This window comes from Bos taurus, chromosome 25 (genome assembly GCF_002263795.3).
Source record: "Bos taurus isolate L1 Dominette 01449 registration number 42190680 breed Hereford chromosome 25, ARS-UCD2.0, whole genome shotgun sequence".
Lineage (NCBI taxonomy): Eukaryota > Metazoa > Chordata > Mammalia > Artiodactyla > Bovidae > Bos > Bos taurus.
Window position 1 is genome coordinate 27,931,258 of NC_037352.1, and position 14,036 is coordinate 27,945,293.

Sequence of the window (14,036 nt, forward strand, 5' to 3'; positions counted from 1 at the left end):
TGTTTCTATAAATTAATTAATTGATTTTCCATTTCAGAGTCAACCTGTATATACTTAATTAATTGAAAGTTGATTTTCTAATGTTTGTTATGGTCAGAGGAAACTTAGTTTATGAACACGTGACTCTGACAACCAGACCCTGAAGGGTGAAGTCCATTGGCCAGTTTCCTTCCCCCTTCATTTTGCAGCCATGCATAAGCTGAATCTGGAGATTAAATTTTGGGAGTTGCCAGCAGTGAGAATGGATGAGGTCACCAAAGAATGGAGGGTAGGTGGATAACAGATCTCAAGATTAGCCCTAAGACACCCTATGTTATGAGTAGAGGGGACAAAGAGGATGAATGAGCAGGTCACCATCTCCTTGAGAATAAATGCAGACCCCTTAGTATAGTCTGTTGTGGTCTGACTGGTCCCCCTGATCCCTGGCTCTGAGTTCTAGAACACACCATGCTCCTGCTGGCTTCTGGGCCCTGGCTTAGGACCTTCCCTCTGTCTGGAAGCCCTTCCATCCTGACTAGTTAACTCTTCCCTCTTCCCCATCACTCTCATTCTTCAGGGATCATTTCAGAGTTTTGTCTGTTTTTTAGCCACACCATGTGGCTTGTAGAATTTTAGAACCCCAACTAGGGAAGGAACCGAGGCCCTCAACAGTGAAATGGCAGAGTCTCAACCACGAGATCATGAAGGAATTCTCTTTTTTTCCCAGATACCTTTATCTTCACATTTCTTGGCCTCTGGTTCATTCCCTCCGCCTATGCACAGGCCTCAGATTCACTGAGCAATTTGGTCCTTGGCTCAGGTCCCCTCTCCATCATACCTCCTGTCCCTATCAGTGGCCTTCCCATCCTGGGCCTTTGTTCTGTGACCACCTTGACTTTATCTACCTTTCCATTACCCGTGGTGACTCATTTTCTGGATCATGTTCTAGGTTCTTTTCATTTTCTCTTCCCCAAGACTTCTGAGATTCCTCCCAGCCTACCATCTCCTCTAATTTTCATCGTCCCCATTTACTCTAAATTTGCTCTTTTACCAGATTCAAGCTCTGTTTTTCTCTATCTTCCCCACCCCCCCCCTTTTTTTTTTTTAGGTTGCACCTGGTTGCATGTGGTATCTTAGTTCCCCAACCTAGGATCGAACCTGTGCCCCCTGCATTAAGACTCCCCCCTGCAGAGTCTTAACCACGGAACTGCCAGGGAAATCCCCATCCTCCCAATATTTCTGAATTGAGCTCTCCTCCCCCAGTTTTTCAGCCTGAAAGCTATTCTAAAACCACACCCTGACTGTTGTCAGGGATCGCCCACCATTCTGTAGCTTTTCTTCTGGAACCTCTCCACTTCTGTGTCCCCTTTTCTCTTCCTCAGTTGCTGCCACCACCCACTTCCCCCTTGGGAGAATCTTCGCCCCCACAGCCACCAACCCTGGTGGGAATGAAACCAGCTTCCTCTTTGCTGCTTGCGAAGGTGGGCACACAGACTCTTTCTATCCTAAGGATGCGTCTACACACGGAGAAAGGGAGACCAAGCTAACAAATGCAGGGAAATTGCTGAGTTCTGTCTCTCATGGGCACTGCTCTGTAATTCCTGCTTTTCTTCTGAAACTTTCCTCTACTTACTTATATTTTCATATTTATTTGTTTCTTTGTGCCAGGCCTTAGTTGTGGCATGTGGGATCTTCGTCCTTTACTGGGGATCAAACCCACACCCCCTGCATTGGGAGCATGAAGTCTTAGCCACCAGACCACCAGGGAAGTCCCCAAACCTTTCCTTTAAAGATCTGTCAGAGGACTTGCCTGCATTGGCCAGCAGATGGCTAATTCATCGGCTCTCCGGTGAACTATTGAAAAATCTGAAATGGCCGTGAGGGAGGGATTCTTCCTTGACAGGTAACTAAGGCCGCCTCTCCCCACCTCCTCTCCCCGGCATTGCTTCCTGTCTACAAATTGCTAACTCCAGGTTTTCTCCCTCACTCTAGTTTATCTAACAAGACAACTGACAAGAGAACCAGCCTTAAATCTCAGCAAGATCCCAGTGAAGCCCACGGCAAGACTGGTGCTCCCCAGTTGCCTTTCAGTTCACGCATAGAATACTGGAGAGCCAGAGGAGCAGGCAGGATGTGCCTGAGAGAGACGCTGGAACTCCAAGTAGCGGGGAACCAGGGAAGGAGGATACACCCTGTGTGGAGAGCTCACTGCCTCAGCCATTCCCTCCAGGACAAATGTGAGTTCCTCCACAAAGGCAGATTAAAGCCTGAAGCTCAAAGCTTACGCTGTTGGGCACCTCACTAGCTAGAGCCCTTCTAAGGTCCTCATGTGAGCAGTTGATCACATGGTATAGCAGATGCCTCTGGTGGCCCATGTCCCACCCTCTTTGGTAACCTCTGATTTCAGTCTAAGCTGAGTTCCCTGAAAACGCAATTACCAGTGACCAATCCATGTGATCACTCACCTAGAGCCGACATCCTGGAACATGAAGTCAAGTGGGCCTTAGGAAGCATCACTACGAACAAAGCTAGTGGAGGTGATGAAATTCCAGTTGAGCTATTTCACATCCTAAAAGATGATGCTGTGAAAGCGCTGCACTCAGTATGCCAGCAATTTTCAGAAACTGAGCAGTGGGCTCAGGACTGGAAAAGGTCAGTTTTCATTCCAGTCCCAAAGAAAGGCAATGCCAAAGAATGCTAAAACTACCGCACAATTGCACTCATCTCACACACCAGTAAAGTAATGCTCAAAATTTTCCAAGCAATGCCTCAGAAATACATGAACTGTGAACTTCCACATGTTCAACCAGGTTTTAGAAAAGGCATAGAGGACCAGAGATCGAATTGCCAACATCCGCTGGATCATCGAAAAAGCAAGAGATTCCAGAAAAACATCTTATTTCTGCTTTATTGACTATGCCAAAGCCTTTGACTGTGTGGATCACAACAAACTGGAAAACTCTGAAAGAGATGGGACTATCAGACCATCTGACCTGCCTCTTGAGAAACTTGTATGCAGGTCAGGAAGCAACAGTTAGAACTGGACATGGAACAACAGACTGGTTCCAAATAGGAAAAGGAGTACATCAAGGCTGCATGTTGTCACCCTGCTTATTTAACTTATATGCAGAGTACATCATGAGAAATGCTGGGCTGGATGAAGCACGAGCTGGAATCAAGACTGCCATGAGAAATAGCAGTAACCTCAGATATGCAGATGACACCACCCTTATGGCAGGAAGCTAAGAAGAACTAAAGAGCCTCTTAATGAAAGTAAAAGAGGAGAGTGAAAAAGTTGGCTTAAAGCTTAACGTTCAGAAAACTAATATCATGGCATCCAGTCCCATCACTTCATGGTGAACAGATGGGGAAACAGTCTAAACAGTGGCTGACTTTATTTCTCTGGGCTCCAAATCAGAACTGACTTGGAGATGCAGATGGCGACTGCAGCCATGAAAATTAAAAGACGCTTACTCCTTGGAAGGAATGTATTGATGAACCTAGACAGCATATGAAAAAATAGAGACATTACTTTGCCAACAAAGGTCTGTCTAGTCAAGGCTATGGTTCTTCCAGTAATCGTGTATGGATGTGAGAGTTGGACTATAAAGAAAGCTGAGCGCTGAAGAATTGATGTTTTTGAACTGTGGTGTTGGAGAAGACTCTTGATAGTCCCTTGGACTCCAAGGAGATCTAACCAGTCCATCTTAAAGGAGATCCGTCCTGAGTGTTCATTGGAAGGACTGATGTTGAAGCTGAAACTCCAATACTTTGGCCACCTGATGTGGACTCATTTGAAAAGACCCTGATGCTGGGAAAGATTGAAGGCAGGAGGAGAAGGGGATGACAGAGGATGAGATGGTTGGATGGTATCACCAACCCAATGGACATGAGTTTTGGTAATCTCCAGCAGTTGGTGATGGACAGGAAGGCCTGGAAGCTGTGGTCCATGGGGTCACAAAGAGTCGGACACAACTGAGCGACTGAACTGAACTGAAACCCCTGAAAACAGGCTTACCACCTACTGGCTCTGAATAGCTCAATTCTGCCTCTTTAGTAAAGCTGAGAAGTAGAAGTGAAATCATTGTTAATAATCTAGAGACATCACCATTCAAAGAGAGATAGGAACCATTGCATAAGTGTTTCAGCCTTTCCTGCAATAGGATGGAAATCTGGGAGACATTATGTACGATCAAGGTGTGACCTTGTTTATGCACTTTGATATTACCTTTTCGTTCTTCTCTGTTTTCCTCTTCCTGCTACCATACTTCAGGGCACATTTTCCAAATCAGTGCCTCCATGGAATCGGCTTTTGCCCTGGGGCTTCTCTGCTGGTCCAGTGGGGAAGACTCAGCCCTTCCACTACACAGGGTGTGGGTTCCATCCCTAGTTGAAGAACTGAGATTCTACATGCTTCATAGGGTGGCCAAAATAATAATAGTAACAATAGGCCTTTGTCTTCAGCTCTGCTTTCAAGAAAACCCAACTGGAAGTGGTTCTGGGAAGTCAGCCCTTGGAACAGGATTCTGGAACAAGACAACCTTTGCAGTCATTCAGCAACAAGGGCCCTGCCGTCACTCCAGTGAGTGGAGGGCGTAGCTCCTGAGGTGCCCTAACACTGGAATCACTAAGATTACCTGTTATGAATTGAGATAAGCTACAGGTGGAAGGGGAAATAATAGGCCAGGCCATAGAACTGGAATGAAATGTGAGTAAGGTTAATTTTAAGGACTGTAATTTTAAGCTGACTGGGTTTGCTAAGTTCCCAGAGACACTTCAAGAAAAAGAATGACAGGCTATCTCCAGCCAAGTAGCAATTGAGGGCCCAGTGAAGCCTCAAGGCCTACTTGGCACTGTTGACAGAGACCTTCATCTCCTGTAGTTGTAGGAAGACTGCACTGAAAACTGGGCCCGGCATTGAACCATAAGCCGCCAGAGCTTATGATGTGAGTCCTATGAGGCTCATAGAGAAGGACTGAGAGCTGAGACATGAGATGTGGACCTTTGGGTGGTTGAACCTGAACCTCTTGAACCCCAGCTTTACCTGAATCCTCTAACCAGTTAAAGAAGCCCTACCTGCCTGGAGAGTAGCCCCCTCTTGACAGAAACCACAGATGATGATCTCACCTGAGGGGAGTTCCCTGCTGGTCCAGTGGCCAAGACTCCACGCTCCCAGTGTGGGAGAACAGAGTTCCATCCCTGGTCAGGGAACTAGATCCCACATGCTACAACTAAGACCCAGAGCAGACAAATACATAAACAACTTGGTTTAAGAAAAAGGATCTCACCTGAGGAGGCTGCCTCACAGGACGTCCTCTAGATCGCAAGCCTCCTCCCCTCTGGCCCCAGACCAATAACTGGGTCAGGTCTCGGCACAGGATGCGCAGGGAAGTACAAGCACCGCTGTGAGCGAAGAGCTCAATCGTGGAGCGTTGCAGGAGCCACTGCATGTGTCCTGACAGAAAGGGTGAGCGTGTGAAAGAGCAGAGTTAAGTCTGTGAGACCAAAGTGTGGAGGTAAAGCTAGATAGGGAGGGTTTATTGAGAGAGAGTGAGGCTACTGGTCTGGGATCAGGGCATAATGTTCTGGAAAGGAGATCTGGACTCAATCCTATGACATTGCTGGGAAGGTTCCTCCAATCTTGATCACAATGATGGTGAACTAAATGAGGGGGGATATTGGAACTGCCTTGGAGTATTGACAAAGGCCAAGTGGAAGGCCTGACAGCACCCCAGTCCGCCCCCCATCCCACCCTCCTAGATAGTAAATCAGAAGCAGCACTTCATCCCCTGCCCCCTGTAACTGCGGAGTGGAGCCACCTTCCAAGACAGGGTATGCAGGGCGCTGGTCAGCACTGTATCCCCCTCCAGTGCACCTCCATGGCCCCTGCAAAGTTGTTGCTAGTCGGTCCAATGTCAGGAGGCTTCCAGGGGTGTGCCTGCTACTCAGTGTGCCAGCCTGCTTACCCGCTACCCTGATGCCCAGGTGCGGGGCCAGAGATGACCGCTTGGTACACTGTCACTGGGTGTATATGGGTTGTGGAGGAGAAACGAGGCCAGAAGTTACAGATAAGTACAATTGCAAGCAGATAGTTCATGCTTTTTAATACCTGGTGATAATGCAGGATCATTCCTTACACAAAATAACCTCAGTAATTGAGAATATGCTCTCATCATTATACATGGGCTTCCCTTGTGGCTCAGCTGGTAAAGAATCCGCCTGCCATGCAGGAGACCTGGGTTCAAACCTTGGGTTGGGAAGATCCCCTGGTGAAGGGAAAGGCTACCCACTGCAGTATTTTACCCTGGAGAATTCCATGGACTGCACAGTCCACGGGGTCGCAAAGAGTCGAACACGACTGAGCAACTTTCACTTCACTTTATACATACATATGTATACACACACCCTGTTTTCTTTTCCATAAGGTATATGTAATAGAATTTATTCCAATGCCTGTGTCTGTAGGGTACCAACCTGTGCCAGTACCTTAAACAGAGGTTGTATCTATTTTGTGAACTCATACCCCAGTGTATCAGCTCACACCTTAGCATTGCTGGTGCATCTTGTTCTGGAAAGTCTGGTACTTCCAAACAAAATAGTGTGTTAAATTGCTGTCAATAAAGTAGAATGGCCTGAAGAAACAGTGACAAAACTCCCATCAGGAAAGGACTTGTTCTCACAGTGAACCCTCCTCTGGCATGGACACTATTTGCCCTAGTATTGAACCACTAAATGCAGTGTCCAATATTTGTCGCTTAGTCGTGTCCAACTCTTATGACCCCATGGGCTGTAGCCCGCCAGGCTCCTCTGTCATGGAATTTCCCAGGCAAGACTACTTGAGTGCGTTGCCATTTCCTTCTCCAGGGAATCTTCATTGCAGACAGACTCTTTACTGCCTGACATCCAGGGAAGTCCATTAAATCACTATTGTGAAGTATTCCAACACATCCCAGAATCATCCGTCATGAAGCATAGTCTCTCATCCCAAGTTCCCCTCCACAGTACAGTTTATCAGAATTTTCTATGTTCTGGGTCACCAGATTCTTCCATCCCGTTTACTCCCACTGTACTCCAAACAGGATTAACACTCCATGGAAACTATTGAGGCTGGCCAAAACGTTTCTGTAACATCTTTCCAAAAAGCTTGAATGAAGCTTTTGGCCAACCCAGTACTTGTCATCATCATCAATTCTGCGTTCTTAGATCCAAATTCCCTTGCAATCTTACTCTGGGTAACCTTTGGCTTGGGTGTTCAAGGAGAAGTGCCTTCGCTTCCATGAAGCTACATCCTCTTCATTTTCCTCCAATCTCACTGGCCATTTCTCTGCCTTGTCTTCTGGCTCCCTCTCTTTTGTCCCATCTTCAGATGTTGGGAGTGTCTCAGGGTTCTCTGTTCTATATCCTCACCACACCAAATTAACTCATCCATTTCCATGACTTAGTACAGTATATGCCAAGAGAATCTTTTGAAACTTGTATCTCTTTATAATCTCTTCTCATATCATATGAGGGTTGGTCTATGTGAGATGAACAATGGCAGAATTGATGGTATGTTGCTTCCAGGACAAGGTCATTGTGTAATTTCTGCCTATTGGTGTTTCTTGGATCGCATGCTTCAGGGGAAGCTAGCTGCCATGTTCTCAAGAAGCCTATAGAAGTGGCACAGGGTGAGAAATGGAAGCCTCCTGCCAACAGCTGTGTGGCAGCCCATTCTCCAGCCCTCATTAAGCTTTCAGTTGACTTCCATTCCAGCTGACATCTTGACCACAACTTTATGAGACCCCAAACCATTATTACCAAACTAAGCCACCCCCAATTTCCTAACCAACAGAAACCATGAGAAAATAAATGTTTGTTGTTGTAAGCTGCTAGATTTGTGGGTTTCTTGTTATGCAGCAGTAGAACACTTATACAGTCCCCAAGTTCATATCTCTAGTGTTTTGCACTCCACAGATCTCCAAATTCATATACTGAAGTACTACCTCCATGATCAGCTTCCCTGGTGGTTCAGTGGTAAGGAACCCGCCTGCCAATGCAGGAGACTTGGGTTCAATCCCTGGGTCACAAAGATCCCCTGAAGAAGGGAATGGCAACCCCCTCCAGTACTCTTGCCTGGCAAATCTCACGGACAGAAGCCTGGCGGGCTGTAGTTCATGGGATCTAAAAACAACGAGACATGACTTGGCAACTGAACAACAACCATAACCACGTGGTATCAACCCTGAAACATCAAAAGCACCTCATTATTAATATGGACAAATAAAAACTCTTGATTCAGAAAACTTACTACCACCAGCTTCAACTCCAGAAGAAATCTACATCCCAAGAGCCACTCAGCTTCTCAGGCCAGAAACCTAGGAGTCATTCTCGATTCCTTCCTTCCCTTCACCCTCCACAACCCAACCATCAGCTCTACTTCCAAAACTGACCTTGACCTTGTTTGCTCCTTTCCACCTCTATTGCTGCTTTGCTGGTCCAGACCACAGCCATCTCTCACTTGGACTGTTGCTTCTTAACTGATTTCCCTTCCTCCATGCTTGCTCATCCCTCGGAGCAAGCAGAATGAAGGGTCTTTATAAAAATTACACCTTGTTACCTGGTAAAAATCCTCCAGTGACTTCCCAGTACACCTTGGAGTAAAATTCAGACTCCTTACCATGGCCCTCAAGAACCTGTGTGTCCCAGCCCTGCCACCTCTCACTCTTATTCACCATTTTCTGAACATGAGTCATTTTCCTGTTCCTCAAATGCTTCAAGCCCATTCCTGCTTTATGGACTTTGCATGCAATGTTCTCATAGTTTCTTCTCAGTGATCCAGGTCTTGGCTTAAATGTTACCTCCTCATTGAGTTCTCCTATACTTACTTTAAAGTTGAATTGTAATAGTTAACCTGGTAATCTTTAGTGTTTTTCACCAAACATTTTTCTGGTGTTGCCCTTTTCTAGACACTTGATCCATGCCCCTTGGAAGTTAGGTGTGACCATATGACTCTTTTTGCCAAATGAGCTTTATTGATTGATTGATTGATTTTTTTTTTTTTTTTTTTTGCTGTGGCATGTAGGATCTTAGTTTCCAGACCAAGGAGCGAACCCATGCCCCCTGCAGTGGAAGCATGGAGTCTGAACCATTAGGCTGCCAGGGAATTCCCCCCAAGGAGATTTAGATAACAGAAATTTTAAGAGCCAGTGCCTGACCTGCCACATCCCTTATTCCTGCCTTGTGATCTTGGAAGCATGTGTCCAAATGGAACTTCCATCGGCCTAAATTCCTGAGTGACTTAGGATGATAAATGCCTCTCTTCCAACCTCTGATGGATGTGTGGCATGAGTGAGATATAAACCTTTATTGTTCCTACCACAGTGTATTACTGTATTCATCCTCATAACACCCTCTTAAGAAAGGCAGTGTCAAGTATAATGACCACAGTTTTATAGATGGGAACACAAAGACAAATGAAAGCAGTGACTCTCCAAGATCAGAGAAAAACCTGTAGCAAAATTAAGGAGTAATTTTGTGTTTTTATAAATTCAAACTTTTTTCCAGTTTCTTCTCATGATATGTCTCAAATTTAACTTTGGCATTACTTTACCTATAAATTAGCATATTTAGAATCATGCTAATGATTATAATCTAATTTTATTTGAGAAATGTGCACCATAAACCTGGCAATTTCTAATTGAATATATAAAAAAGCAAAAAAAATGCTTATTACTATTTCAAACAACTGAGATTGTTGTTAGTTACTCCAGCATAACTAGCCTGACTATCATGCCAGGTACTTACCTGGGTGTTTTACATGAATTAACTCATTCACTTCTCCAACAACTGTAATTATTCTCATGTTAGAATTAGAGTGACTGAGGCACAGAAAAGTTAAGTAAGGAACAGAGGTAGAATCTGAATCTGGTAAGAGGTTTATGCTCTTAGTCACTCTGCTATACTACCTCTCAAAGACATTCAAACTCATGTTCAAACAAGGAATTGCAGAGTCATGGGTTTCATTACACATTCATACATATATAGAGAAGAAGGAACTGCCAGTTTTCGTCCTTAGAGTGTGTGTGTATTTTAGGAATACAGGGATGTCCCTAGAAATAGCAATTACTATTTTAGTGTCAGTACCAGGACAAGAATTATCAAATATAACAACCAATTAAAATAACAAATATTTTAGAAGTTAAAGATTATTTTTACAAGATCTAAAGACAAGTCTGAGTGTCTGAAAAGACCCTTCCTCCCCTTGTAGAAATAGTTTCAAGGACTTTTCCCCCAATTGTCTAAAACAAATTCTCTTGAGGTATAGTTTACAAATGATGAAGTACACACTTGTTCTAAGTGTACAGTTTGATAAGGCTTGACAAATGTGTGTACCTGAATACCTGCCAGCACCATCAAAACACAGAACTTTTGGACATCCCTGGCTTTTCCACTGCAGGGGGCACAGTTTTGATCCCTGGTCTGCAAACTTAAGATCCAGCCAGCCATGTGGCGCAACCAAAGAAAAAAGAACTTTTCCACCGCTCTGCCCAGTCTATCTTGCCTCCACCCCCGGCCTCAGGCAAACATTGATCAACACTGTGTCACCATAGAGTAGATCTGGCTTTTCTAGAGTTCCACATAAATAGAATGACAATGTGCTTTTTGTGCCTCGTTTCTTTTGTTCAGTATCATGTTTTTGAGATACTCCATGCTATTGCATGTGTCAGTATCTCATCCCCAAGAAGAGTTTTTAGTAACAGAAGATAGAATAAGCTTCAACTCTGGGCAGAACTTTCATGTTAGGTAGTTATAATTGGAAAAAGGAGTTCAGGAGGGTAGTGGCTACAAGACAAGGAAGGGAAAAGCCTGCAAAAATTGGGCAAAGGAAGGTCCGAGGACAAGAGTGAGGACCTCAGGTAGAACAAACAGAACTCTAGGCTGGCCCAATTTACATAGGGCAGGCCCAAGGGGAGGAAAAAAAAACTTAAAAGAGAAGCCAAAGGGCCAAGGTCCAGTCTCTCCCGTGCTCATGCGCACGCGGGTGCTCTCTCTCTCTCTCTCCCCCGCCCCCGTGTCTTTTGCATCGGCATGCCCTCACGCCTCGAGGATATATTTTCCTTTCATTTTCTAAATAAAACTGAGGTGTAACATGGAGCTGTAACACTGATCTGTCCGAGAGCTGAGAGCTGTAACACGGTCTGTCTGAGGACTGAGACACATTTTGTCCGAGGGCTTTAACATCCGTCACTTCAAATTTTTGTTGTGATGAGACAGAACCGAGGAAATTACACACTCCCCTAACATCTTTCATGCCGTGGCTCAGATTTAACCTGGCTGAAGCAGCCTTGGCACAGCCCCCGCAAGGAGGAGGCCAAGCACAGCAGGAGCCTAACTCAGCGAAAGCTCCTACGGTGGGAGCTGAACACGAAGAAAACCCAGTGCGGGGGAAGTGACAAGCCCAATGTGCTGGAAACTGGGACAGCTAATAACAAACTCAGCAGAAAGTTCATGTAGCTCAGTCTCAGATTCCAGAAGACCTCCAGTTAAGGTAGGTCTCTCTCCTGTGGCTGGAGGCACATATGCCTAACAAAATCTGAATTCCTTTACAATCTCTCATTTCTTCTTTCCTCAAACCTCCAGTGAACAGGCAAGGGGCAGTAGGTGCAATTGAGGAACTCTGGGGAGTCTACTCCTCCGTATGTCCCAAAGACACTATCTGCAGGGCCCCAGTAGCTGTTATTCAAGCTGGTGGGGGTTCTTCTGTCCTTAATCTTATTTGTGCCAATGAATGAACCTGGGGAGTTCATCTTTCAGTGTCCTATTTTTTTGCCTTTTCATACTATCCATGGGGTTCCCAAGGCAAGAATACTGAAGTGGTTTGCCATTCCCTCCTCCAGTGGACACAGGTCAGGTATTTAGCAGATTTTCTGACAGGCTATGAAAGGGATACGTCAAAGGTAAGAGAAACCCCAGTAAGATGGTAGGCACTGAGAGAGGGCATCAGAGGGCGGACAGATAGAAACCACAATCACAGAAAACTAACCAATCTAACCACATAGACCAAAGCCTTGTCTAACTCAATGAAACGAAGCCATGCTGTGTGGGGCCACCCAAGACAGATGGGTCATGGTGGAGAGTTCTGACAAAATGTGGTCCACTGGAGGAGGGAATGGCAAACCACTTCAGTATTCTTGCCTTGGGAACCCCATGGACAGTATGAAAAGGCAAAAAAATAGGACACTGAAAGACGAACTCCCCAGGTCAGTAGGTGCCCAGTATGCTACTGGAGATCAGTGGAGAAATAACTCCAGAAAGAATGAAGATACAGAGCCAAAGCAAAAACAACACCCAGTTGTGGATGTGACTGGTGATAGAAGCAGGGTCCGATGCTGTAAAGAGCAATATTGCATATGAGAGAGTCATTTCCTAGGCAGGTTGATAGGGAGTCTAGGGGTCCCCAAGGAGAGAGGGGTCTGGAATTCTCAAGGAGGAAGAAAGGACAAACTTTTTTTCTTTCTCCACATTCCTTAGGATTATATAACAATAATGTATCCTGCCTAAGGACAGTCTTTGGATTCAACCTTCTGTTATCTTAAAATGTTAATTATGGGAGTAGACCTGGTCGTTACAAGAATGTATCCTGCCTGAGGACAGTGTTATCTTAAAATGTAAATAATGGGAGTAGGTCTGATGAGGTCTTTACAACCTCCAGACATTCTTTGGATTATATAACCTCATCGTTAACACTAGCAAGCAGGTACTCTTTCTGCCCCCTTCTGATGCCTATGTCAGAAGCTTTCTCTATCTCCTTTATACTTCAATAAAACTTTATTACACAAAAGCTCTGAGCGATCAAGCCTTGTCTCTGGCCCAGGATTGAATTCTTCTCCAGGGCCAAGAATCCCGGTGTATTCGCGTGATTGAACGACAACCTTTCATCTTGGGGGCTCATCCAGGATCCTTCAGGACAAGGTAAGGATGCTTGGAGCTTTAGTTATTTGTTCTCTTAGCGAACACGTTTTCTGCTGTACTTTACTAACTCTACCGTGTGCTTGTGTGAATGAATGGCATGCCCTGCGTGAAGCAAGTAAGGAGCCCTGCTCTGCGGTTCCACAGTGATCTCATACGGCTTATGGCAGAAACCTGTCAGGGGTTATACCGACCTGTCAATGCCAAGAGGCACCCAATGTCTCCTTTGGGAACCGACCAGAAATGGGCAAAGCGTGTGGACCGAACTCTCCTTTCTCCGTCAAACTTTCCACTCTCTGACCATTTCATAACTCCTTGGGAATTAGAAGTACTAATCTAATCTATCGGATCATAGACTTTCAAGGGACTTGTGATCTATACTGTTATTGTGTACTGTGGCTTAGGTCCCAAACTTGAATTGGTAGTCAAGAAAGCGCCTAGCCTCACTAGGAATCGAAAGTTCGGAAGCTAGATGGAGCTCTAGCTCCCAGAACATCTCTGAGGTTAAAGGTTACTCAGATTGGGACTGCGATGGGTTTTTTTTCCTTTGGTAATGCCGGCTCTTAATGGATCAGTGGACGCTATTATACTGGTGTGGTGATGCTTGGAAAGAACATCTCAGTTTTATGTTCGTGTCAGTCTTATTGTGGTCAGGAAATACTCAGGGTCATGCACAGGCACTCAGGTGACGAATGTTTCCCCTAGTAGTCTTAGCTTGGGAGGCATTCTGGAAGGTTACTCTGATTCACCCTGGGTGACATCAGAGGCAAGCAAGATTAAAGGTGAAGAGCTGGACGTCAAGTAGGGATGCTATCAAGTCTACCCCTGGTACATCCCCACCCCATTTCGGTGGTAGAACCAGGAGGGACCCGGACTGCACCTGTGTCGGTAAGGGACAGACTAAGTCCGACCAGGAAGGAAAAGCTTTCGGTGTAACGTCTGTCTACACCCCCATCTAGAGCAGGGAGGGACACCTCTGGTAGAAAAATGGTGCTGGTCGCTTTTTTTCTCTCTTACAGATGGGAGCTAACAATTCCAGCCTCACTCCTTTGAACTGTATCCTGAAAAACTGGGATAGATTTGATCCCCAGGGCTTAACGAAGACACAC

General features: G+C 45.4%; 1 protein-coding gene across 1 annotated transcript in view; it reads left to right on the forward strand.

Annotated features, from left to right (window-relative positions):
* Window positions 1–14,036, forward strand: part of LOC101904377 (beta-glucuronidase-like) — a 71,068-nt gene that overhangs the window by 12,440 nt on the left and 44,592 nt on the right. The window contains 2 exon segments of the mRNA XM_059881690.1: window positions 1,648–1,882; window positions 1,972–12,930. The gene's annotated coding sequence lies outside the window, so the exon portion shown is untranslated.